The sequence below is a fragment of the Ambystoma mexicanum genome, chromosome 6q (assembly GCF_040938575.1).
Source record: "Ambystoma mexicanum isolate Mex_15411 chromosome 6q, UKY_AmexF1_1, whole genome shotgun sequence".
Classification (NCBI taxonomy): Eukaryota; Metazoa; Chordata; class Amphibia; order Caudata; family Ambystomatidae; genus Ambystoma; species Ambystoma mexicanum.
In genome coordinates this window covers 1,097,491,394-1,097,516,987 of record NC_090937.1, presented here as the reverse complement: position 1 = coordinate 1,097,516,987, position 25,594 = coordinate 1,097,491,394, and positions in this window count along the sequence as shown.

The window sequence follows — 25,594 nt, the reverse complement described above, 5'->3', positions numbered from 1 at the left end:
ACGCAATAATATCTGCGGCCTGTGCAGAGTTATGCGGAATTCGTTTGGTTTCCACAATAGTGCTTACTATGGTAATTGCGTAAGCAGCAGTAGATGTACCATCTGGTAGTTTAAAGCAGGAGCCATCACAAAACAGCTCCCCTTTCAGATTCTTTAGAGGTGTATCACTTAAATCAATTCTGCCCTTAGTTTCTTGTTCTGTGGTAAAGAGGCAGTAATGTGACTCTTTGTAACTACAATCAGTTCCTTATGGAAGAGGCAATAGTTCGGCCGGATTTAATGAGTAACATCTCTTAATTTGGATATGCGGAGCAAATAGAATCAGCTCGTACCTTGTTAGTCATGCTGATTTGAGATGTTGCGTCTGTGTTCTGTTTAATAGAACATCTACAGAGTGGGGTACCATCACGGTTAAAGAGTGACCTAAAACCATACCCTCACATTGTTTCACGGATGCAGCGGCAGCAGCTACAGCTCTCAAACATCTCTGCAAAGCGTATGCAACAGGGTCTAACATGGAGGAAAAATAACCGCACTGTCTATTCTTTCCCCCACATTCCTGTGTCAAAACAGCTGAAGCGCATCCATCACATTCATGCACATATAATACAAAGATCTTTTCGTAATTTGGTGTGCCCAAAACTGGTGCTGAACACAACACATTAATTGGGACTGTATTAATTGGGACATGGGTTATGCCTCTTTGACATTTTAATTGTGACTCTTAATTATTGTAGAATGTTTAAATAAAATGTATATGTGAATAATTTGTTTAATGTGTATCACTTGAGGTCTATCCTCTGCTGCTTAGCCCTTTAGGTGGCTGCTAACCTTTTAGAGGTACTGGATATGAATAATTTCCTTATCCAGGCTGCCTTTAAGTGAGGTTGGACATCTCACCCTGTGAGGACACACTGTTGACCAAGACTTTAGTTTATGATGTTTAGGTGTACCTAAATTAAGGGGGTAGTTTGGTCAAACAGTTTAATTCCCCCTCTCCTCCTTGTTGTTTGGTGGTTCTAGTACGGTCTAGTGGCTGCAAGGTTTTTTGTGGCATACCATAATAGGTGTGTTGAACATTAGGAAAGGTCTGTTAACTTTCGGCTTGTGCCGGGAGGTTTCTGTTTAGCTGGACCATTACGGGCCCTGCTAAATCATAATGGCATTGGAATGATGCAGAAGTTATAATGACGATTATGTCACCAAGCTTCTCAATAAAGCCTCCTTATTAGGAGGCACGGCTGAAGTCACAGCCAACATTACCAAATGGGATGAACTGTCTCATGTTAAAAAAATACTTATTTGCATTGAGCTTCATGGGTCTATCATGCTGGAATACCTCAGAAAGGGGATTTTACCACAAGGATTGGTTGTACGGAATGAACCCCGGCTCTTCCTTGACAATGATAACTTTATACTCCAGTGGAGTTATGTTGCGACGAAATGTGGAAGAGAGTGAATGATTTTGATCATCGATACTGCTAACGAGATGTCCAAGAAAATTCTGATAGAGCTATGAGCCTTGGAAGAAGAAATCAAAAAGGCGGTCCCCCTTGATCTGTATAAAAAACAAGAAGAGTCTCTATTAGCAGAGATGAATGCTTTTAAGGAAGACACTCTTACAGATTGATTAAGGAGATTAAATAAAGATATTCAGAATTTTACGCATGAAAAAGCGTTTTACTATACTCGGGACGATTATAAACCTGATGATTTATCCAATCCAATAACACCTAGTAACAAAAAACATGTCACCTTCCGCGACACATCGTTTAGTTCGAGCGATGACAATAATTATGGTGACTCCAGTACAAGTAAAGGTGGTCATAAACGAGGTCAAGGTAACAGGCATAACAACTACCATGGGAGGAATTCCGGGAATCGGGGCAATCGTGGTAACAGAGGTGGCAATACCCTGCAACCTTTTTTAGATCTGGGCAAAATGGGTTGGGAACCCGAGGCACGTGTGACAAGGAGCATGCAAGCCTTGTGGTAAATCTCTCTTCCCACAGACTTACGGATGATGAGATGTCAGTCTTGGAGAAAGGGATGGGTTTTGTTTCTACAAATCAGCACAATGAATTTCTATTCCGGCAAGATTTTTTTGCATTCATGCGGAAAGTCGACCTCAGACAGTTCAGGAATTTGAAAGTGACAATAGAGCCACAGGACTACATAACAACAAGTCCACTTTCTGTGTATCGATTGCTGATAGGACAGCTGAGGCACAAGTATTCGAAAGAAGAGTACTCTGCGATTTGAAGAATATAGAATCGCAAAGTATAAAAAAATAATTTTTTCACAATACCAGCAATCGTGAGAAATTAGCCATGAAAGGCTTATTTTAGAACAAAGCCATTATCATCCGTAAGGCCGATAAAGGTGGCGCTATAGTTCTTCAAAATCGCGAGGCCTACATCTTAGAATGCAATAGGCAACTTCTCGATCTCCAGTGCTATATATCATTACCAGCTGATCCTACCAGCGAATTACAACAATGTATCTGTACTAAAGTCAATGGGCCTCATTACGACCCTGGCGCTAATGGGTTAACGGCGCCGTAAAAGGCTGCGGTGCCGTTAACCCATTAGCGCCTTACTACGAGGTCTCTTTGCGGGAACCGACCTTAACGGCTGGTCTACACCAGCCATTAAAGTAGCGACCCGCAAAGGGACCTTGGTGCTAAGTACGGTACCGCAATTTGCGGTACGGTACTTAGCGCCTTCCCCATTCCCATTGAGCCCTATGGGGCAAAAATAGGAATGGGGAAGGGCCATGGAGGAAGGGGGAATTACCGCTCCACCAACCTTGTATTGGGGTGGTAATTCCCCCTTTCTCCATGGCGGAGTTGGTAAGTTATCGGCTCTGCCTGGGTCGTAATGAGGCCTATTAAGGCCAAATAACGTGGGTGGATTTCAGCAAAAGAAGCAGACTTTCTGTGTGCTACCAAACCCCGAATCCCACAATTCTACACATTGCCCAAGATTCACAAAAGTATGATACATCCTCCAGGTAGACCGATTGTATCGGGTGTCAATTCAATCTTGGAACCCCTTTCCAGGTTCACTGATTTCTTTCTCCAACCGTTGGTATGCAAGATGAACTCTTACGTGCAAGATACGATCCAGATGATCAATGAGGTGGAGGGTCTTGAATTTGATTCAGGCTGCGAACTGCTAGTGGGCTTAGGTGTTGTCGCCTTTTATACTAGTATACCACAAAGGGCATCATTAGATATGTTAGAAGAACGATTACTTCTTGAATATCCCTGCTCCCCAACACCAATGTCATTCGTACTCTGGTGTGCCGAAATGGCTCTTACTGAGAGCTATTTTCATTTCAACAGTGAGTACTACAGACAGATACAGGGCACAGCTATGGGGGCCACTCTAGCACTGAGTTGGGCTATTCTCTACACGGAGCAGTTTGAAGTAAACAAAATCCTGTCTGAGTTAAATATGTTAAACACAATATCAGAACCCGGGAAAGGTATATAGAGGATATTTTCGTCATATGGCGAAGAAATGTACAAGAACTGAATGAGTTCTTCAACTGGTTTAATGAGCAAGATCGCTATCTGAAGTTCACGTATACTCAGAGTAAACAAGAACTGAACTTTTTAGATATCACAATAGTGTGGAACTCCAGCAACAGGGTGTTAAGTGTTAAACCATTTCATAAAAACAGCAACAAAAACTCACTTTTACATAACGAGAGTTTTCACCCGAGGCATGTAAGAGACAATCTGCCCTTGGGTCAGTTTTTGCAGCTGAAAAGGAATAGCACTGTTACATCACATTACAAACAAGAAGCAGATGGCCTGAGCAAAAGACTTCTTGCAAGAGGCTACCTGGAAAAATTGACATATTTGGCGAAGAAACGTGCCCTCAATAACATTGGAGTACAAACGTTGCCCTAAGGACAAAGATGATGAGAAATTGGTGCTTATGAATACGTTCAGCCATATTTCTAATCATATTAAAAAAATCATGCTAAAGAACTGGAACATCTTAGAACGAAGCGACAAACCACTTGAAAAACCAATAGTGGCGTTTAAAAGGAGTCGCAATTTAAAAGAACTCATAACACGCAATGATGTGAGTTTGAGATCTACCAAACAAAGCACCATCTCTGAAAAATGGGGCCTCCCCAAATTGATGGGCCATTCTGCCTGTGGGCATTGCACGTGATGTAGTTCCACCTCTAGGAGCACTGAAGTGAATCTGGGTTTGAAAACGCAGTGGCGACAACTACAATTTAGTAATTGTAACTCCACGATGCTGATCTATGGAATTTGGTGTCCAAGCAATCGGTTATACATTGGCAAAACCGAATGAAAGGTAAAAACACAAATTGGAGAACATAAGAGCTGCATTCGTAACAGAACACACAATGCCCCTTTGGGTGATCATAGGGTCGAATTCCAACATAAAATTGAAGATTTATGTTGGAGTTTTTTATTGAAATTACTCCTGATATGAACCGAGATAAATTAAAACTCTTTCAGGAGGAACAACGTCTGATATTTCTTACTAAAATATCGGAGACTGGACTAAATAACAGACTGAAGTGGGCAGCTTAAGAAGACCTTTGACTTTTTAGTGACCGTGCCAGTCTGTTATGCAGTGAAATACTCAACCTTCATCTGTGTCTCTGCAATGTGGCTGCATGAGTGTAATTATTAGCTTGAACAACATTAGCCTTACATTCCTGATTCTTCATAACTGTTTGCATATTTTGGTTAGTAAATCATTCTAAATTGATACTTAGCGCTATGTCATGTTTATCGTAGCGCTTTTTTGTCTTTACGGTAAAAACACGCTAACAAGAAATCACCAAGATAGATATCTCCGCCTGGGTGGTTTCATTTCTTAGCTACACTGACGAATGGGCACAGTATAACGTGTTCACGCTATTCAATGGCTGTTTTGATACACGCACAACTTTGTTCTGAATTGCAGTCTTACAAATCTCTTTGTCCCCCTCTTCATATTTTCCTGCTGTATGCCGTTCCAGATGAATGAAGGTTATACATCAGTATTAGATGTTTTTGTATAGACAACTCTTGAGAAGCAGTTTTTTTTCCGTTTCGCTTTGTTCACTGTTTTGCTGCTCCACCACTTTGGACTTCGAATCCCAATCAACCGCGTGCGACATACACACCTGGCCCTAGTTGTCTGAGCCGTGATTATTGGCCTGAGGGAGGCACCCTGTTCAACCATAGGCAACAGGAAGCGATGCACACTCCATCTGCCGCGCACAACGAGCAGGCAGAGCTATACGCTTATATGAAATTGACCAGAGTATGCGGCAGAACATTACCAGTCGGATGCACAATTGACAAACAAGCACGGGTAAGCACTATTCCTGCCATGGTGGTTATTGTCATTTGCTTCACTCTGACGATTGCTAGCCGAATAAGAAAGCACTTTTGCACCTATGATGTTGTGGGAAATCTATGAAAACGGTGTCTAGTAGGGGTTAATTGGGGTTCGTGCCTGTCCCAATGCTATGAGTCTGATGTGGTTCTACAAATTTTAAGTTACTCTGTTTTTCTGAGAAAGGATGAGGAAAGAAGTATATTCATTGTCTGAGGCAGGATCTGCACATACTTGATTCTAACTAAGGGGAACCAGCACAGTCTACATCTTTATGATGTTAGGTGCATTGTGGGTGGAAGATGTTATTGAGTTCCCACAATCTGCCATCCACTGGGTCTCTATTACCGTGAGTCTATCACGTAATAAGCAGTAATTGAAGGCTAATGCAGCTAGAGTCTAGACCGCAGTACGGATATTGTTAGTCTTCTCCAGGTGCCGTATAGATGCCTCCCAAGGAAATGATGGTGCACCTCATGGGTGTCACAACGCTAGAATTAGCACTTCTCCTTATGCCTCCCCCAGTATATACAGATACGTTCAACCCAGGAGAAGCGACGTTCACCTATTTTCTCCACTTGAGTTGGATGTGCTATACATGCCCCGTGATTGAAAACGAGGTAATTATATATGAGTCAACTGGATGGAACAAGCTTCGAGAACATCCTTTAGCTGGGTTGGCCCTTTCTACAAATAACATTATTTAATTTGCATCATTTAAATGTCTTGTGATCGTATTTGAAGAATGACCCTTTGAACGGACTTAGACTGACCGTGTGTTTCTGCCGTGAGGGACCAGCCACGATAGGGATGTGATCCACATTTTTCCAGGGTGCGATATTGAAGCTCCTGTTTGGGTAAGCACGCTGAATTTGAATTAGAACTAGGTTGGCCATTCTTTCTGGTTTTTACCTGTGGTCAACACTGGTCAGTCCAGACCTGTCCGAATGAGTTCATTCTGTTCCTGGTAGAGGCCAGGTGAAAAAGTCTTTGATAACCAGAGAAAATGAGCAACATTGTCTCATTCCTAGACCTTCCTTTGCCATTATGTTTTTAATGTAAATGTACCTTTACATGTGATGACGCTCCTTTGTGTGTATTAAATTGGAGCATATGATAGCTCCACAGATGATGTAACGTAACAGTCTGTAAGATAGAGATTTTACTCATTGGACTCTCTATCTCTTTGTTTGTTCACTGGTTTTTGATGTCCACCCTCCGCTGGAGTAATTTTGAAGTTGATCATATTAGCAGGAAATAGCTGCTTTTTTGTTGCTTCTGAGCAGTTAACCCCCACGTGACAATATTAGTGCGTGTTGTAGTTGAGCACATTTGGGAGCATCTTACTCCCTGATCTTAATCAAATAGGTCTTTTGGCGTTTACAATACCTTCGCTAATTCCATGGACAACTTTGGCACAAATTGTTTTTAAGTGCATGCCCTGATGAATTTCCCCTAACTGTGTGTTTGGAATGAGTGAGGAATGAAACATGTTGGGTTGAATGGGAGTGAAGGAGTGTGAGACAAAGAGTGAATTTAGTTTTCTTCATTTTTTGATATTAGACAACTTATTTTAGGTTGGGTTGATAATAGGTAGTTGATTTAGACACTTATTTGTGTTTTACTGTTTGTATAATTTTTAAACCGTACAATTCTTTATGGTTTATGCACACTCCTGATCCTTGTGTGCTTATGTTGTTGCATTTGTGTTTTTGTTTTATTCCCCTTTTTTGCTATTTCTTATGGACTGTGCCGAAGATCTGTATTAATTGGGACATGGGTTATGCCTCTTTGGCATTTTAATTGTGACTCTTAATTATTGTAGAATGTTTAAATCAAATTTATATGTGAATAAATTGTTTAATGTGTATCACTTGAGGTCTCTCCTCTGCTGCTTAGCCCTTTAGGTGGCTGCTAACCTTTTAGAGGTACTGGGTATCAATTCTTTCCTTATCCAGGTTCCCCGTAAGTGAGGTTGGACATCTCCCCCTGTGACGTCACACTGTTGACCAAGTCTTTAGTTTATGATGTTTAGGTGTGCCTAAATTAAGGGGGTAGTTTGGTCAAACAGTTTAATTCCCCCTCTCCTCCTTGTTGTTTGGTGGTTGAACACAACACAGCCTTGAGCAGATCAAAAGCATTCTGGCAATCCATGTTTCACGGTAAAGGCAAAGAAATGCCCTTATTTGTCAGTACCAAAATAGGTTTTATCATTAAGGAAACATTTGAGATCCACTGTCTACAGTATGAAGCCATGCCTATTAAAGCTCTGACCTCTTTCTGTGTATTTGGGACAGACATGCTAGAGATGCTTTGTATCTGCTCAGGTGTCTATATTATTCCCTCCTTAGACAGGAGATAGCCTAAATAGGTGACCTCCTGTTGACAATATTGAAACTCTTCAATGAAGCCATATGCCCATGTTCTGCTAAATGAATAAGCAGTAACACGGTGCCTTCCTTGCAAGCAACTTCAGAATTTGCAGCTAGAAGCAAATCGTCTACGTACTGCAACAACCGGCAAGTAGAAGGTAACTCAAGTGTATCAAGCTGTTCTTTTAATGCTCTACTATAGACGTTTGGACTCTCAGTGTACCCTTCTGGCACAAGAGCGAATGTAAACGAGCGTCCCCCTAGGGTGAACGCAAACAAATATCTACTCTCAACATATACAGGAATACTGAAAAAAGCATTTTTCAAATCCACAACACTAAAATGTGTAGCAGTAACTGGAATCATGGTCAATATTGTAGTAACATCAGGTACAATCGTAAACTGTCGAGCAACAACCTTATTAATGGCACGCAAGTCAATAATAAAACGAAAAGGAATTGCATTATCCCCTTTTTTATAAAGTGGTAGAAGCCGACTATTACACACACTCCCTGCAATTTCCTCAATCACGCCAATCTGTACAAAATCAGAAATAATACTTTTCAAAGCCTGTTCACCTTCAACCGAAACCTTATACTGTGGAATAAGCGGCAATTTAAAACCTGGTTTCAACACAATTTTAACTGGTTCAATTTGTAAAATGCCAACGTCATTATCATTAACTGCCCATAGATATGTTGGAACTCTATTCAATTCAGTTGGTAAAGGTCTAGACAAAAATTGTGGAACGGAAGTTTGTTGAGGCGAAATCATTAAAAATGCGCTCCATCAGGAGAACAGTAAATTACAGCAGTCAAATATTTTAATAGATTTTATCCCAACAAGTTTTCGCCACAATTTGTCGTCAGAAGAAATGGACATGAATCAGTAAATGGTCCCAGTGAAATCGGTACCGGCGGTGAGACTGGACTAACCACTGGTGTACCAGAGAACCCGAAAGAAATGTTGTTCTGCCCTGACAGTGGAATATCTGGAACCCGTGAAGGATCAATAGAACACTTCTCTGCTCCTGTACCATCACAAATAGATGCTCCTTATTTCCCAGCTTCATTTCAACATAGGGCCCTTTCTGATCGACGGGAATAGGTACTGGTTCCAGACTCTGCTTCGGGCTATCCTAACGGAACTGTATATCATCAAATGCAAGATCCTCATGAAATATAGACAGTCGACGGATTATCGAAAATGTTCCCACTATTAACCATTTGTTGCTGATTATCTTGTGAAGGTGTCTGTTCATTCTGAGTAAACTGACTTCTACCAGGACCCCCTATCCCAGGACAGCCTCTGGATCGTCTACCCATGACACCATATGTGCTATTCAATCTCTGCTGAAGGATTGGGCATTGTGCTCGCCAATGATCTTCCTGTCTGCAATATGCACATTGGTTCATGTGCACAGGACCCAGTTGTGTATTACTCTGTGGTGTAAATTGGCCTCTAAACTGTGTACTCCCACCTCTGGCTCCTCTAGCTATCTGCTGCAACAATACCCTAGTTTTCAAGTCTCCCTTCTTCTTTTCCACCTTCTCCTGTTCTGTATTAACCCTATTTTCATAGTACTGAGCCATATGTAATACTTCAGATTGTGGCTTCGCTTGCAAAGCACTCTCAGAAGTCATTGGGCCTCATTACTAGGTAGGTGGTAAGGGATTATCGGCACTGGTAAGGACACCGGTTCCGGTAATCCCTTACCACCCTATTCCGAGGTCCCTTAGCGTTGTTACGGAAGGGACCCGTTAAGGGACTTCAGAGCTAATAACGGTACCGCAAATTGGCGGCTCGAATGGGAATGGGGAATGGTTCCCGGAATGGGGATTTACCGGGTCCTCCAAGGTTGGAATGACCCGGTAAGTCCCGGTAAGTCCCTATTTCGGGGACCCGGAGTGTGGTAAGGGGGTAGCCATGGTGCTAATAGCACCATGGCTACCTCGTAATGAGGTCCATAATCTGTGATTGGATTTCAGGCAACAATCTGTGCGCAAACTTGTATACAAATAGCCTTTTCCCTGACTCTGTAATGAAGTCTTGACCACTAAAATCTGAAAATACTTGCTAAAATCTGTTAAAAAATCTGTTGCACCCTCTGACTTCAATTGTATGGAAGCTGTGAGTTTATCCCATATGATTCTTTTCTCAGGAACAAAAGTTTTCAATTAAGCTACTATTCTATGTATCACCCATCCCTGCCTGATTGTCTACAGTTCTAATCTGCTTCCATAAATCAGCAGGAAGGATCACGGGAAACAATAAATCTATATCACCCAACGTATAAAATCCTGTTGGATTCTTCCTAATATCTGGAATTGTTTGTCTAATGGTATTCACTTCCTGTCTAGAAAACGGGACATGAACAAACTGAGAAACATTATGTGCTTATGATATGATATGATATGATCTGAAATTTGTAACGCGCCTATACACAAGTGTTTCAAGGCGCGACGAGGCAGGGGGGAACAAGGGGGGACAGACAACGATCCTACTAGGCCAGGTGTCATTCAGATCGCACAAGTGCAAAGGGTAGAGGGGAAGGGAAAAGTGCAAAGGGGAAAGGGAGAGGGGAAAGTGCAGTACAGGGTTATTAGCATACAGCATACAGGATAAATAACAAGGGCCAGCTGGTGGCAAGTGCGAAGTAAGTGCAGGCAAGTGCTGGGAAGGGATACAGACACAGTCCATAGTGCAGGGGTTGCCAGGGAGGCAGTGCAGTAGTAGCAGGCGTTCCTGTGGCAATAGCTGGAATTTCCACTTTCGGAACACATGTCCGAGGAACCGCCCTCATCGGCAATTTTAAAGTAGGCAAATCTGAACGTTTATTAAGGAACAAGGCTAAATCAAGTGACAAAGTAGTCAAAGCAGTATCGGGCGAAAATGCTGTCTTGTAAATGACCATCAAATCTGCGGGACAACAAACCTTTCTCTTCATAAACTCATCTTGTAGATACTCTACCATCACCTGTAACACTTAACTTTGCATCGCCGGAGCATACTGACCAAACGTGTCATACACCTCAATGGGAGGAATTGAAACATCCAAAATCCATCTAGGAGCTTCTCTTGTGCAAATGCCCATTTCCACACTCAATGGTTTCAATGGAGGAAGAAATTTCTTCTGCACATATCAGGCTTCCCGTCCATTACCATCCATTTCATCTCTCTGTAACCGATCTTGCTCCCTCTTAAACTCATATACCTTTTCAACATGATCATGTACTTTCTCTGCAGTGTCTATTGAGTGGGCTAGGACATTTATATCCCTCAACCCCTGTGGGACATTCATGTCCGTCAAATCACTCCATATCTCAGCTAAATGTGTTCCTATCCCTTCTATCAAAATAGTCTGTTCAGGAATACTTTCTTGGACAGAAATTGCAACTAAAACAGCTGATTCATCGCCTTTCTCTATGTACTTTTTAGCTCACATATACAATTCTCTTTTTCTAGCTTTGGATACTGTACCACGAGTCACTATTCTTGTATCAACTCCCACCCCTTCAACTACTCCAGGTGAAACAGAACCACCTGGTAAGGAGTCAATAGGTAACAAAGGCAATACCGCTGGAGGTACAGACAGAATTACGGGGACGGCAACTGTCGGTAAGGGTGGAGGTGCAGGAGGAGGAGCAACATCTGGAAGAGGAACAACAATAGGAAGAGGAGGAGCTACAACAGGAGGATGCACAACAATGGGGAGAGGCACATAAGGAGGAGGTGCAGTTGCAACAGTTCTACATTCATTCAACAATTTGTTAATTAGTTCATCTGATGTATGAAAAGCCTGAGACGGATATATTTTTTGCACATCAAGTGAGAAAGCCCTATCCATACTTCTAATAGATTCTGACTGTTTCTGCTGATCATGCAATAGTGCTTTTCAGCATTTGTCATGTGTCTACGTGCATGCTTTTCTTTACTTTTAAGTTGCTGCATAGCTTCCTTTCTCCTATCTTTAACTGCATCAAATGCTACAGGCCTGGCCTTTTTCTTCAACAATATAGATTCTAAATACTCTAGATGGGCAATTTCAAAACTGCCAAAGACTGGCCACTGAAGATCGGAAACGTGTCTAGTCTTTCTGTGTCAAATTTCATTTAATACGATACTACTTAGGCCATACTTACAGTACGTGAAACAAGCCGGCAACCCAACGGGTGGCGCCGGTTGGCCTTGTCTCAAAGATTGTCTATCTCTGCGGAATAATACCCCGAAACAGGATGACAATTTCCCAGGCATGTCAGATTACTGGTGTTACCGGGCGTCGTTTGTATTTGCAAACACAAAACTGTAACCAATATCAGGATTCTTAGGAATCGGGCCACAACTCATCTGATTTCAAATAAAAGGATCCAATTTCAAAAGATCGTCGTGGCTGGCGATTTCAGCAAAAATACCTGCCTCGATATGGGGACCTTCGTCAAGATGTCCTCTTGAACCACTTGCTCACGTCCAGGGATCGGATCATGCAGTACTGCTGAGGAGTCGTGTCTCTTGCAGGGGGCACCTTCACTCTCCGATCCCAGTCCGGTAGCCGTGTCTCTTTTTCAGCGAGATGACATCAATCTTGAGAGTCCCTATTCGGGTGCCATCTGAAAGACCAAAGGGAATATCGAGACTTTGTACCACCAAAAATGACGTATGCCAATCACGAGTTCAGAGATACATGTATTTTAATATGCAAATAAAGATAGCTATCTGGCTCTCGGTGCCCCACAGTGTGTACCAGCAGACACCGTGAGGGGAGAGAGTGCTGGACAGTACAAAGTATGCATCTTTTATACACAATCCCAGTTACATCGTCCAGCCCTTCTCCAGGTTACCGATTGGCTAGGGTTCATACTCAGTTCACATTGCTAATACAGAATCAAATAACTCATAATATGTTTGATGTTGTCTTTAAACATTTAACATATTTGTCAGCACACAGAATACAATGGTAACATTTGTCTTCCAATTTAAAGGTAAGTCCAGTTTCAAAAATGCCCAGAATGGATTTCTGCAAAGGCACACAGTTTCAGCTATTCAGCATTCAGTTCCACTATTTGAACAAGGATGAAGCTATTGGTGCAGACAACATCTAAATTGAGGTTCAGTTCAGCTCCAAGGTTTCTAAGTGCAGGACAAACATTCTGCTCTCAGCAGCCACAACATGTTTGCACAGTGCAAAGTTCATCTTTCCTCAGCTCGAGCCGAAAACATAGCTCAACATGAGACAGAAAAGAGGAGTTTAATCAAAATGGCGGATGTTTCTAAAATGGCGGTGTAGTCAACTTTGATTCAGTTTTATCCGGACGCAGTTTTTCAGTGCAATGGGAATGAGCTTAGGCCAATGTTCATTATCAGGCGGGATTATGCGAAATATGGTTTTACAAAATGAGTGCTTTTTACTCCTTTCAAAGTCATCAGATGATCTGCTAAGTGACGGGCTCAGCCCTCTTTTAAAGTCAAATGAGCCCCAGTGATTGGTGCAGGCTAAGCCTACCTTAATGAACCAATACTGGGTCCCATCAACAATCTTCTGTTATGCTTGTGGTCATAACCAGAGTGCTTTGCAACAGGAAAGCTAAGGGGTGACAACATGTACTCCTAAGTCCCACCCATCATCCTGTCTGTTGTGGATCAAAGTCTCTCTCTGGTTAATTAAGCTCTCTGTGACTCCTAATCAAAGCGCAGGTCCCCCTTGAAGTTTGTGGCAAGAACAGACTTTCTGTCCCCATCATATCACATACTTCTTCCCTCTGAAAGGGGGTTCCCCACAGGGGTTGCCTACTGTAAACAGGTGTGCCAGACATGATATTCACTTCCCTTCACACAGAGGGGTGGGAGCTAGCTTCAAGCTGACACATTGCATATCAAAGAGGTGTAGGTGTTTCCTGTCCCTTGTTTTAATTCTGTGACCCGACCTCTTCACAGGCCTGTTTTCATTTAACTCTCATCAGTTTCCGCTGCCACTACAAAGAACTTTGACAATAGAACAGGGTGGATACATGAAGCCTTGGATATTTTAATTAGGCTGGCCATGGCCAGAGGAAGGTGTTGTCTTCCCCCTTCAGAGATGCTTTGATGTACCCGTGGCTGTCATATTCCAGCTATTTGTGACAGGGAGGACTGCGCATGCAGGCTGTGTCCCCCCGGAGTACACATGAAAATGTGTTTGTTGTATGGTGAGCAGAGGAAAATGTGTGCGGATTAGCCCCACATATTGTCTGAGGTTGATCTCCCATCATTCATTTTCCTAAAAAAAATTAGAAAGTCAGGGCGAGCACAAACTCCCGAATTCCTCACACCAGCCTAGATAGAACCAGGGCTCTGGAAACAGCAAGCTTCTGGGGGAAGAGAAGAGTACCTTTGAGGAGGTGCCGCTGGTAGTGGGACTACATGGCGATGACCGAGATATGAGGAGAGAAAGAGAGAGTGGAGTTGATGACCCCAAGGTTGTTTGCCTCCCAGGAAGGCAGGTCCAAGGTGGGCAGTCAGAGTGAGAGAGGGAAATTGGGAGCAGGAGTCCCAATGAGAAGGATCTCCATTTTACTGGCATTAAGGCAGAGATCGTTGGAGGCCCACCACTCCTGAATCACAGATAGACAGTCAGGAATGAGTGAGGGAGGAGGGGAGGCTGAATAGTATAACACTGAAAGTTAGAGGAGAAGGTAGAAATCTGCTGGGCAAAAGGGGCCAAATAGAGGTTGAAAAATCAGAGTGAGAGGATGGCGCCCTGGGGGATGCCACAGGTGGAGAGAGAGGTGGCAGAGAGAAAAGAACCAAGTTGGACCTGGGAGGGGCAGTCCAAGAGGAAAGAGGTCAACCTTTCCAGGGCCTGATCCATGATGCCAAGGTTCTCATGGAGTCGATTGATCAGGATTGCTTGGTTGACCATATCAAAGGCAGAGCAAAGATCCAGGACAGGGGCATGGCTAAGAGGCCATAGATAAGACGTGCTGCTGGAAGAGCTCCTGCCGATCCGTAATGATTCGAACGAAATACTATGCTTAAAGCTGAGCACACGCTCTAAATTTGAAAGTGCATGTGCATGAAGGTTCACAGCATGTGGGCAGTGTGGACCGAGGGAAGAATACACAGTGCCTAGCATGTAACAGCCTTGTAAAGAAAGGGTTGCAGCTCGCAGACGGCAGAGTCAATATGGCGCTGTGCCAGGGACAAAGAGATGTACTGAGGCGATAAGACACAAAAGCCGAAACACTGCTATTGCATGAGCCCGGAGTTTCTGGAAACAGAGTGGATGGTTGGCAGTTACAGTAATGCGGCAAGGATTCTTCAGAGCGATGAGTTACACACAGTAACAGGAGCCAGTGTGAGATTGTACATCCATACGAACGGACAGCCCCGGAGAGAAGGAATGCCCACGGAGGAGGTAGAATCGGGGACAAGCGTCCTGCCCAGACAAAGGACGAACTGATTGCAGGTTGAGCTGTCCTGTTGGGATACAAAACATCGCAATGACGAACCGGGATTAAACAGCTGTTCTAGGACTGATAAATCCTGGACCCGCTATTGATACAGCAGCAGAAGGGGAAGGAAGGACTGTTACGAGCACCGCTACTGAAAGAGCTGCACAAGGCGAGCAGGAGACCGTCGTAACGTGGAAAGGTAAGGCGGGTAGCTTACTGAGGGCTGACATTCGTTGGCACCGAATGGCCAGGCCTATGAACCGATACAGATCAAGAGGCGGTAAAGGCTGGCAGGCAGTGGCAGTGTACTGCAAGGACAGACTGCACAGCAAGGAGGTATTCCTTGCCATAAAAAGCTGCAATTTTGGGCTTGCACATAATGAATGGAATAGACACAAGGCTGGTGAAAGCACAAAAGCAGAGGCCACGCTTGGAGGAGGGTTGGGGTATTCAATTGTGGCAGGTACATGGCAGACACATGTAAGTAGCACAGAAGCTCACAGGTGGAGAAGTTGTAGTGGTGACCGGAACTGTACCCTCCTGATACTAGTGCAGCCCAAACAGACGCAGATCTGGTATCAGAAGGCCCCGAGGAAGTGAGATTTAGTGGGCTGTACTGGGCGCTGTCGGTGGCTCCCACTGGGACATCAACGCAATAACATACAAATTGTAAATGATTCAGTGAAGTTGGAGAAGAGAACAGAGGAAGTCAGGGCACTCGTGGGCCCAAACGAGTGATGCAGTGGTGATGGGGAGAAATCCGGGAAGGTGGGGCAAGCAGATAGCACCCGCCTCGAGTAGCCCTTGAGAGGACCTGACAGTAAAGAGGATACCTCAGAACCAAAACGTGGCCTGAGAACTGGGGGGGCACACAGAAAAGACAAGGAGGCCATCTGAGGCACACAGTCTAGCCATACCGCAACAACCCAGCAGTGCATTGCGATGCCCATAACACAGGGAAGAACCGCAGCATTGAAGAGCAACAATGGCATCCAAGCCAAATAAGATTAAGGGGAAACAATCCTCTATGGATATTTTTGCAAAACCAGAACAGACAACCGAGGCTGGGAGAACAACGGGGCAAGAGGAACAAAATGCACAAGACTCTAGATGGAGGGAACAGCAGATCCAGGAATCCATTGCAGAGCTGAAGACATCCTTGGAATTTAAAATTGACACTGTCAGCACTGACATTCATCTCCTGAGGCAAGATGTTAGCGCATTGGCGGCACGTACAAGGGTGCCTGAAAATGAAGTCAAAGCTAACACTGACAATTGAACTGCCAATTCTCAGGGAGTTTCCAAGCTGTGACAGTAAGTTAAAAATTGGGAGAATAGAGCGGAAGAGGCTGAAGGGAGAGCACGCAGGAACAACGTACGCATCATTGGGCTCCCGGAAGGAGAGGATGGCTCGACCCGACCAATTTCATTGAAAAAATGTTGATGCAGGAGATAGGCGCAGGGTCATTTTCCCAACGATTCACAGTTGAAAGAGCACATAGAGCTCTGATGAGGAAAACCACCAGCCTGAGTCCCACCTCGACCGGTTATTGACAAAATATTGAACTATAAAGACAGGGAGAGGATCCTGGAATATTTTCAGAAAGGAGGAACGATCAGTAGTGCATCAGTGACCATCACGGCATACCTGGACTACACTTTCTTGGTGTTGAAGCAGAGACTGAACTAAGTGCCAATCAAAAGGAGGTTGCGTGCAGCCAATCTTAAATATATTCTGTTGTACACGGCAAAGATGAAGGTCATAAATAAAGACTGTGCTGTCTTTTTCCGATACACCGGAATATGTGACTAAATCGGAGGATGCGTTAACTTCCCGTCAGAAGTGGACAATCCCACGAAGAGTGGAAGTGATCAGTGAACCTACGTTGCCTGCATAATGTACATTTGAAAAGTTTAGAGACTGTTATGTAATGAGTATACTAAAATGTTGGAGCTAAACTGGTACATAGTAATAATCGATTGACAACATGCAGGAGCACTGAGGTCGTCCAGATACAGACGACGCCAGGAGAGCGTTATCACCCACAGTAGATTAGGTTTATTTTTTTTGGGTACTAGTAGTTTAGTGTCCACCCGCTGCACTCTGAGTGCTGGCAGCAGAGCCGGCACCTGAGCGAGATGTGGGAATGCTGAGTCTCGGGTTAGCAGCTGGGCAAATGTTGGGGACAGTTGGGCGATGCAAGGGGGGAAGTTGGGTTAGTTTTGAGGATGTTGACCTACAGTCACACACCGCTAGGAAAGAGTGGAGGAGTGAGAGGGAGGGAAGCAACAGGTGAGATCAAAGAGAATGGGTGATCTCAAGATAATGACCTGGAATGACAGAGGGTTAAATAGTTACATCAAGAGAAATAGAGTAATGACATATTTGAAACGTCAAAAGATAGATATAGCCTGACTACAGGAGATGCAGTTGACCAAAGACAGATAGGAGACCTTGGCACGAAAATGGGGAGGTGTGACCCTGGGTTCTACTTACTCAGCCTACACCAGAGGGGTATTGATTTGGGTGGCACCGACTGTCCCGTGGAAAGTGTCACAGTCCTATTGAGACACAGACGGCAGAATGATTATATTGCGGCTATGGTAGAAAATAGACAAATATGTGTTATTAACACATATGCTCTGCATCATGACACTGTAGCATATTTCCGATCCTTGTACGCCAGGATAAGCCAGTACAGGGATGGGGTGTTAATATGGGGTGGAGACTTTAACTGTACGCTGAACCCATTACTAGATAGGTTGGATGGGAGGTTTGTGCACCCAAACCCTGAACTGAAGGCCTTGAACGCTCTACTATACACCTTCAAGCTGGAGGACCTGTGTAGAATGATGCATAGACAGGATCGGGTGTACTCTCATTATAATGCCCCTACAACTCTTTACACAAGGTTAGACTATGTGATGGTGGGTGGTGAATTGTTAGGGGAGTTTGTATGTGCAGAATATAAAGCGAGGGTCCTATCGGACCATGCTCCTCTGGTGGTCACGTGGCAAGCTCTCCCCCCAAGAGCCAGGATTCCAACATGGCGGTTCAGAGTTGAGGCACTCGGAGATACTGGGTTTTCGGGAACATCTAGGGAAGGAAGGGAAGGAATATTTTCAACATAACACAGGCAGTGTCCGGTCAAAGTAGTGGTGAGGGGAACGGCCATATCTCTATCCAAAGGGATGCAGGATGTTATTTTACGGGAATTTTGAGGCGTGGAGGATAAGCTAGAAAATATAGCATGGACAGGAGACAGGTCCCTAGAAGAGGCACAGAAAGTGATGCAATTGCAGCAAGAAGTCCGGAAACACTGGGATAGGCTGAGCAACCTAGTTACAGGAGATACATTGAGAGACAACACGCAGATGGGGACAAGCCGGGGCAATTGTTAGCCTGACTTCATAAAAGTGAGAACAAGCGAGAACCAATTAGAGCATAGGTTGGGTGTAATGAAGAGTGACATGAGTCACAGGAAGGAGTGAATAAATGCTTCTATGAATATTATAAGCAATTATATGAGGAAACCACCAGGTGTGATGTAGCGGAAAAAAGGGAAGCACTGTCAGAGATCAGACTGCCCAAGTTGAGCACAGAGGAACGAGAGAGATTGGAGGTTCCCATTACAGTAGAAGAATTGGAATATGTCATCAAGGAGTTGCCGACGGGTAAAGCCACGGTGGCAGATGGGCTCCCCAGTGAATTTAATAAAGAATATAAGACCAATATTCTAACACCATTGCTAGAAATGCTCAATGAATCGTTGGAGACTTGCAGATTGCTGGGATCTTGAAGGGAATCAGTGATAGTCCCCCTCCTGAAACCGAATAGGCCAGATACCGACTGTGGCTCGAATAGACCCCTATTGTTACTAAATCAGGATGAGAAGATACTAACAGCGGTGATGGCACTCAGACTCAGGCTGATTATAGCCAAGCTCATACATTCAGACCAGACTGAATATGTCCCACATAGGAATATCACTAGTAATTTGAGTAGATTACATCATGTGATAGACTGCACCCAAGGGGATATGTGACAGCTCGTGGTGGTATCACTTGGTATCACTTGGACGCAGTCAAGGCTTTTGATTCAGTCAGATGTTCATGGCTGCTGGCGGTGTTGGAAAAGCTTGGTATGGGACCAACATATATTAAATGGGTGAAACTGCTATACAGTGAACCAGTGGCTAGGGTGAAGACAGGTGCGATAATTTCAGAACAATGGCAGTTAAATAAAGGTACAAAGCAAGGGCGTCTATGGTCTCCAATGCTATTTATATTGGCACTAGAACCGCTCGCAATCTACCTGCAAGAAGAGTATGGGGAGGCAGGGATAGAAACGCCAGGAGGACAACATTTAATATCATTGTATGCAGATGACATGTTATTTTACCTGCAACATCCAGACTAACTTGCAGTATGTTTTAGATGTGACGGAACGCTACGCAGCTTTATTGGGTATAACGATTAACCTGTTAAAGTCTAAACTGTTTCCGTTAGGGGAACACGTAGGGAAACCAGTGCGCAAACTGCCAGTGCTGCCAATTAAATGGGAACTAGACACGTTTCATTATCTCGGTTTGAATATTTATCATGACCCCCAATTGGAACATACACATAATACAGTAAAAGCACTGCATGGGATTGAGAAGTCTATATCCTTTTGGGCAAGATTACCATTATCTATGATGGGGCGGGCGGCGTTGCTGAAAATAGTGGTACTCCCGAGACTTCTTTATTTTTTTTACAAATGTCCCATTTGCAATACCGAGACTGTTCTTCAACAAGCTGCATTGCATATGTAGGGACTTTCTGTGATGAAATTCACAACGCAGAATAGCACTTTGGAAACTTCAGAATGCATACGACCTAGGGGGGATAAAGCTGCCAAATTTTGTGGTGTATTTTGTTGCTAGCCAGCTGCAATTTGTTGCCAAATGGCTGGCAGATGAACAAACACACGAATCACGATTGCTGCAAGCACCAGGGAGGCGGTTTTACCTGAATGAAATTATATGGATGATAAACTCTCGCACGGCCCACTTACCCAGGTTGAAGAGATTAGGGTGGGTAGTGTGGCGTAGAGCCTGCCAATTGATAGGGGATGTTGCACCATATTCCCCACAGATCCCGTTGGTGGCATTGGAGGGAGTGAGTGACCAGTTGCGGTTGAATGTGAGGAAATACTGGGAACCTAATGGAGAAGTGACGGTCGCAGACTTGATCAAGGAGGGGGTGCCTAAAGAGTTTGTGGTTTTGGTAGAGGAGGACAGAGTGAACCCAGGGCAACACCTGACACACTCCTGTTTACTATGAAGTCTCTGAAGCAGGTGTCCAGGGACTGAAGTTGGGTTGCAACTAAATGAAACAATAGTCATTTTATGATGTGTCGGGGGGGGGTACAAAGTTTCAAGGATATACGAGCTGTTAATGTCCAAGGTGGAGAAGGAGTTGGAACAGACGAGGCAGCAGTGGGAAGCAGATCTGAGAGAACCAATGTCAGACGCAATGTGGAACAAAGCTATGGTGTACCATAAGAAGATGTCTGGGAACTCTAGGCTCCTCAGATACAACTGTACATAACCCACAGAGCACGCTTAACCCTGAATAAAATAGCAACATTTAGTCAAGCAACGGTGCAAACTTGCCCGAAATGTGGGGAGGTGAATGCAGATATGATTCACATGTTCTGGGCCTCTATAGAAGTCGGCAGATTCTGTGGGGAGCTGGCTCAAGCATTAGCGAAAGCCAATATCATTCTGGATATAGGATCCCCCAAGGCCAAACAGGTGAGCAAACTTAAAGACCTACCATATATATTGGCAAAGCGATGGGATGGACGGCACACACGAGACCTTTAGTGCAAGTATGGTGGAAGGACCTGTTAAAATGGGCGAATGCAGAAACTATAGAGTGGCAAGAAGCAATGGGAAGAACTGAGGATCAAGTGGGAGGAGGGGTGGAAGCTTGTAGGCAGTTGATTGAAGGGTTGGTCACCTCTACGATGAAAGCGGGAGAGCCGGAACACAGCCCTGCACAGTGAACGGCAGACAGAGGGGTTGTTGGAATACAGTCAATGATGTGGTGGAATTATGTGATGTTAAGTAGGCCGGGTTGGGCAACGGGATTATTGGGGGGTTTAGGGGATGAGCAGACAATGATAGCAATGTAACACTGTTTATACTGTTATGTGATGTCTGTACGTGGTTGGATCATTTGAAAAATAACAATTGTTTTTTTAAAAAAAAGATCCAGGGCGATCAGGACTGTAGGAATGCTGGAATCAAGGTTAGAGAGCATATCTTCACGGTGTTCAGGAGAGCAGTTTCTATGCCTCTGGCAGCCGTGAAGCCAGATGATGGTCATGGAGACAACCAACAGATTCAGTGTTGAGAGTATGCTGGGAGATGGCCAGCTTCTCCAGCAGTGTGCCCAGGAAAGAGGTGATAGAGATTGGGCAATCGTTTGCCGCGGTAGGATCGGCAGACGGCTTCTTGAGGAGGTGGGTACACAAGGGAGTGTATGAGGAGAGAGGGGAAGGTTCCAGTGGCTAACAAGTGATTTGTGTGCAGGTGCTCTTATTCTTAAAGTTGGCCCGCCCCCTTGCATAAATTAGCATTGGGAGTGGGTTCTGACACTGATGAATGACGGACTCCCAGCTCCCAAGTAGGTGCTGAGGGCAAATTTCATAGAGAGAGACCCTTAAAAGGCCCATCATTGTGAAATACAAATAAGAAAGCATTCCTATCCCTGTTTTGAAGCTAGAACTGCAAATGTGAGAGCAGCGTTTCATTCTGCTCCTGTTACACTTAGTAAAAATGAATGAACACGCAGAGGGGAATGTTTTTTTTTCTGCTCATTTTAACGCTTGTCCAATTTGTGAATTCGTAATGTGCTTCACAATATGTACAAATGCCTCTTTACTTTCACAAATGCACTACAGTGGTCAAAGATGTGCACATCCACGTTGTGTATTTGTGGAAATAAGAGGGAATTACTTTGTATTTTAAAGCATGTTCTGAATTAACAAATGGGATGTGACAACGTGTTTCTGAAAGTTGCTTCAATGTCTTATAAAGGATCTTGCAATGAGCTGCACAGGTTATTGAGCCGAAGCCAGAATTGTCTAACGAGTGGTGCCTGAAGCTAATGCAGTTGGGCCCACCGCAGTGACATTGACATCTGTAAATCAGCTCTGCTGAGCATTTGCAGATTTTGGGTGGGCCTTGCCTATTCAGGCCCTACCCTGTCTACGTCTCTGGAAGAGTTCTTATGCCCATCCTCCCCTCATAAGGCATCCCCACTATGTCTCTTGCAGAGTATTCACGCTGGATTGGACATGCCGGAACCTTGCATGCCTTGTCCCCATACTCATGGAGACTACCCTGGTTCTACCATCTCGAGTGTCCGGCAGCATCTTGCAGCTTAATCCTACACACTCCCCAGCTCCTGACAGCCTCTGTAGCACCACTGAAGCCCCAGCAGTTGGATAGCCATTTCTTGTTTCAGTGTGGTTTCTTCCACATTTGCTATTTCCCCCTGTCTTGATTGTTTCTCTGACTTAATATAGGTGATTCCCTTGCCTCTAATTCCCAGAACATAATTCTAAACTGCACCGAGGGGGATTAACAAATATTAGTACCTGACGAAGGTGAATCAGAATGCAAGAAGCATTCTGATTGGCCCTCGCCCGGTCCATACCCCATGCGGAATCCCTCCGCTGGGATTCCACGGCCATTGATCCCGGCAGGATCGAGTTTTGGCTGGTGGCAGTGGATACTACCTTCTATATTCGACCGTGAATATATCTCTATGGGATTTTCCCATTGTTCGAGGCTACCAACTTTAATTATTTAATTCTCATAGCCTCGAACATACTGCCGGTTTATTTAATTAATATTAATTCGCCGGTTGGTATTTTTTGCCAGGACTCGATTCTAAAATGGCGTTTGTGTTCTCTTCTGTGACTCCAACCCAAGTCGAGCCCTTTGTTCCACTTTTTGGCGGGCTTCTCCACGGAAGCCTCCAAAAGTGGTGCTACTCTGTCTGTGTACCACAGGGGGTGCAGGAGGGGGTTTAGGCACCCTGGAGTGAGTTACCTTGGTAACTCAAGTCGCACTCTTGTGTGCTTGGCCCAAGTGGTGAGCCACTTAGCATGTTTGATTGACAGCTAGGCTGAGTGAATGGGGGTGTGCTGCATAAAAGCAGGGCTTTGGAGACTGGAACTTCAGAAGTCGCCACAGGACCTGAGAATCCGACGAGGGAGAAGCTGAGCCAACCTACCACGACGACACCACCGGTGGAGCCCTGCGGAACCGACTCACCACTTCCCAACGACAGAGAAGATCTCCCGGCTGGAGAGGCTTCTTCCCCTGACTGGTGGGCACAACCAGTTTACCTTCTTCTCTTCGCACCCCAGACCGGCTTGTGGTCGAATTGCCCGTGCCAACCACCCCGGCAACCGGATAGCCACTTACCACTGGACCGCAAACTAAAGGACTGCTCCTTGTACCTGAGAAACTCTGCGGCTGGTTTCTTCCCTGGCAGTGCAACAGATTCCTGTCTTCCACCCCAACGAGATCCTCTCTTCCCCCGGACGAAGCACCGACTTGCATCCGCTGCCAGGAACAACTGCCCCCGCTGGAGTATTCTCACCACTTTAAGGTACCATGTCCGCCAGGGCTCCCTTTCTAAAGATTGCTACACGGTAATAATAACCCCTTAACCTTCTGGACTGGGCTGGCCGCCTTGACCTTCTAAATGGTCCCTTTCTTTGGTCCAACTCTTTTTGAACCTTTTCAAGACTTTTGTGCACTGCAACTGTGTGACCTTGGACACATTTCGTTTGATCCTCTTAAAGTGGATCCGGCCTACTGACTCTAAACTCACGGTGTTACTTTGCCTTCCTCTCTTGTTGTTTTCTTGGAAAAAGTGTTGGGATCTGTTTCAATTTATTCTCTGCTTTTCTCTCACGTTTTAAAACCAATTATTAGAGTGCCATCTACGTTAAGCGCTCACCGCTGTCTGAAAATAAGTGGGGCTTTACTTAAGACTTGCCTAATATTCTGCTAAGGGAATGTATGGGCCTCATTACACGGTAGAGGGTAAGGGTTTACCGGTACCGGTAAACCCTTACTGACGTTACTACGAGGTCCCTTTGCGGGTTGGGGAATTTAACGCCTGCTTTTTGCAGGTGTTAAAAACCAACCCGCAAAGGGACCAGGGAGCTAATTACGGTACCGCAATTTGCGGTACCGTAATTAGCGCCTTCTCCATTCCCATAGAGCCCTATGGGGCAAAAATGGGAATGGGGAAGGGCAATGGGGGAAAGGGGAATTACCGCCCCACCAACCTTGGAATAGGGCGGTAATTCCCCTTTCCACCAAGGCGGTGCTGGTATTTTACCGGCATGGACCAAGGTGCTAACAGCACCTTGGTCCACCACAATCCATGTAATGAGGCCCTATATCTTTTAGTGGCCGTGTTTTTGAATTGCTTACTATTAGTGCCTGTGTGTTTTTCTAGATGTGGTTTTAAATAAATAATTATATCTCTTTTACACCAAGCCCTGGTCAGTGTTTATTTGTTCTACTGTGTTCTTCTGACCTATTGTGAATACTCTGTATACTGCCTAACTCTTCTTGAGGGAAGTCTGACTGCTCAGCCACAGCTACCAAGTGAATCTGTGTGGTACAGACTGCTACCAAGTGGGTTTAGTGCCAAACACCTGTAGTCTTAAATCTTTTGCAGTGGTCCCAGAGGGAACTGCACAGGTTTCTGCCTAACACATTATGGGCCTCATTACAACCCAGGCGTTAAGGGTTTAACGGCGCCGTCGGCGCCGTTAACCCTTAACGCCTGATTACCATTTTAACGCCTGCTTTTAGCAGGCGTTAAAATGCAAGGCGCTAACCCGCCTTGGTGCTAATTACGGCACAGTAATTTACGGTGCCGTAATTAGCGCCTTCCCCACTTCTATTATGCCCTATGGGGCAAAAATGGGAATGGGGAAGGGTAAATGGGGAATGGGGATTTAACGCCCCACTCACCTTGGAATGGGGCGGTAAATCCACCATCCACCATGGTGTAAACAGAGTTTACACCATGGTGGTAAAGTAGGGAACTTACCGCCTGGGTTGTAATGAGGCCCTATATCTGTTCAGAAGAATAACAGAGATCAGGTCACACACACAGTTAACCCTTGTACTCTCAAGAGGTACTTTAAATAAGTGTATGTACCGTTTAAGACATGCAATCGTTTATAAATACAGACACAGCTTATTTTCATATTCAAATCATAAATGCTTATCAATATAAAAACATTTGTGCCCTGTCCACATGGCATGGATGGTCCCGTCTTTCCAAAGAAACTAAGCCACCTGAGGAAGAGCCTAGAGGATCGAAACAT